Source organism: Entelurus aequoreus, linkage group LG07 (assembly GCF_033978785.1).
Source record: "Entelurus aequoreus isolate RoL-2023_Sb linkage group LG07, RoL_Eaeq_v1.1, whole genome shotgun sequence".
Lineage (NCBI taxonomy): Eukaryota > Metazoa > Chordata > Actinopteri > Syngnathiformes > Syngnathidae > Entelurus > Entelurus aequoreus.
This window is the reverse complement of record NC_084737.1, coordinates 7,390,790-7,394,147: the sequence shown is the minus strand read 5'-3', so window position 1 is coordinate 7,394,147 and position 3,358 is coordinate 7,390,790.

Genomic DNA, 3,358 nt, shown 5'->3' with positions numbered 1-3,358 from the left:
AGAAAGTTTCTCGTGGCCACGAGAAAGTTTCTCGTGGCCACGAGAAAGTTTCTCGTGCGCACGAGAAAGTTTCTCGTGGCCACGAGAAAGTTTCTCGTGGCCACGAGAAACTTTTTATAAAAAAAAAAAAAAAAAAAAAAAAAAATTTTTTTTTTTTTTTTTTTTTTTTTTTTTAATAAAAAGTTTCTCGTGGCCACGAGAAACTTTCTCGTGGCCACGAGATACTTTCTCGTGGCCACGAGATACTTTCTCGTGGCCACGAGATACATGTCTAAAAAAAAAAAAATTCCCATGTCCCTTTAGGGGCTCCGTAAATTACAAGAAAATAAAAATTAAAAAAATAAGAAAAAAAATGTTTCCGTTATATTAGATGGAACTTTGAAAAATTCCATCTAAAATATGGTCCAATTACAAGAAAATGTATATATATATATATATATATATATATATATATATATATATATATATATATATATATATATATATATATATATATATATATATATATATATATATATATATATATATATATATATAGAATTTATAAAAATTTAAAAAATTTAAAATTCTATCTTTAAAAAAATTTAAAATTCTATCTAATATACCAAAAATATGATCTGATTACAAGAAAATGTTAAAAAAAAAAAAATGTCCTTATATTAAATGAAATTTTTACAAATTCCATCTAATATACCAAAAATATGGTCCGATTACAAGAAAATGTGAAAAAATACAAATTTTTGGTATATTTGATGGAGTTTTAAAAAATTCCATCTATTATACCGAAAATATGGTCTGATTACAAGAACATTTTTAAAAAAGAAAAAAAATAGAAAAAAAAAGGTTTTGGTATATTAGATAGAATTATAAAAAATTACATCTAATATACCAAAGATATGGTCTGATTACAAGAAAAAAATAAAATAAAATAAGAAAAAAATAAATCCCGTTACATTAGATGGAACTTTTAAAAATTCCATCTAAAATATGGTCTGATTACAAGAAAATTTGAAAAAAAAATATATATATATTATTTCAGTATATAAGATGGAATTTTTACAAATTCCATTTCCAAATTCCATCTAATATACAAAAAATATGGTCTGATTACAAGAACATTTTTAAAAAAGAAAAAATAGAAAAAAAAAGTTTTTGGTATATTAGATAGAATTATAAAAAATGACATCTAATATACCAAAGATATGGTCTGATTACAAGAAAAAAATAAAATAAAATAAGAAAAACAAATTTTTCCCGTTATATTAGATGGAACTTTTAAAAATTCCATCTAAAATATGGTCTGATTACAAGAAAATTTGAAAAAAATATGTATATATTATTTCAGTATATAAGATGGAATTTTAAAAAATTCCATCTAATACCGAAAATATGATCTGATTACAAGAAAATTAGAAGAAAAAAAATGTTTTGTCCGTATATTAGATGGAATTTTTACAAATTCCATTTCCAAATTCCATCTAATATACCAAAAATATGGTCCGATTACAAGAAAATTTTAAAAAAGAAAATATATAATTTTTCGGTATATTAGATGGAATTTTTAAAAATTCCATCTATTATACCGAAAATATGGTCTGATTACAAGAACATTTTGAAAAAAAAAAAAACTTTTTTTTTTCCCGTTACATTAGATGGAACTTTTAAAAATTCCATCTAAAATATGGTCCGATTACAAGAAAATGTGAACAAAAAAAAATATTATTTCGGTATAATAGATGGAATTTTTAAAAATTCCATCTATTATACCAAAATATGATCTGATTACAAGAAAATTTGTAAAAAAAAAAATTGTGTCCGTATATTAGATGGAATTTTACAAATTCCATCTAATATACCAACAATATGGTCCGATTACAAGAAAATTTAAAAAAAGAAAAAATATGATTTTTACGGTATATTAGATGGAATTTTAAAAAATTCCATCTAATATACCGAAAATATGATTTGATTACAAGAAAATTAATTACAAAAAAAACCCAACATTTTTTTACGTATATTAAATGGAATTTTTTAAAATTCCATCTAATATACCGAAAATATGATTTGATTACAAGAAAATTAATTGCATAAAAAATAAAAACATTTTTTTACGTATATTAGATGGAATTTTTTAAAATTCCATCTAATACACCAAAAATATGGTTTGATTACAAGAAAAGAAAAAACAAAAACAAAAAAATAAAATTTTTCCTCTGTTATATTAGATGGAACTTTTAAAAATTCCATCTAAAATATGGTCCGATTACAAGAACATTTGAAAAATATATATATATTTATATTATTTCGGTATATTAGACGGAATTTTTAAAAAATTCCATCTAATATACCGAAAATATTAGATGGAATTTTAAAAAATTCCATCTAATATACCGAAAATATGGGAATAAGCGGTAGAAAATGGATGGGATGAATACCGAAAATATGATCTGATTACAAGAAAAAAATAAAATAAAATAAATTTAAAAAAATTACGTATATTAGATGACATTTTTACAAATTCCATCTAATATACCAAAAATATGGACCGATTACAAGAAAATTTGAAAAAATAAAAAATAAACATTTTCGGTATAGTAAACGGAGTTTTTAAAAATTCCATCTATTATACCGAAAATATGGTCTGATTACAATTTTTTTTTTTTTTTAAAAGACAAGAATTGTTGGGCATCTTACGGTGTGGAATAAATTCATTAATCACAGTTCTGAATGTCATATTATATATATATATATTTTAGGGAGCTCTATGCTTCAAGTGGAACTTGTCTGGCCTTGAGGGGGGTGACTTGTCTTGGAATCATTTTTTGTTATTAGCAACTCCGGCTGTTTATGCGCCGTTCAACGTGTGCAGGCGTGTGTTTGCGGTCACCACACAGCAGCAGACGGGCTCCAGATGCCACACCCCGTCACGACACGGTTTAGTTCTCGCCACGGTCTCCCAAAACTCCAACCCCGCCAGTCCTCGCAGGGGTCAGCTGGCTGCAGGGTGGCTGCTACTTAGGCCTGGGTCACGTGACTAAGCAGATAAAGGCGGTGTTATGCGGGACACTGGGGCTGTATCCAGGCAACGGTGCCTTTCATCCCCTTGGCAACCGCTAAGTCTTGGGAGGAGGGATGGGGGAGCCTTCTGTGCCTTCAGGCGACTGGACGGGATGACCTCGTTTGTCTGCGAGGATTTTGGGCACGGAAAGTGAGTTTAGGGTTGCAAAATGATCGTTCAATTGATGAGATGATGCATATTCTGCATCATTAAAATACAACATGATGGTTTGCTCTTCAGCACCCTTGGCGTTTTACCACTGGGGGGATGCTTTTTTGCTGAGTATGGATGTTTGCGGTC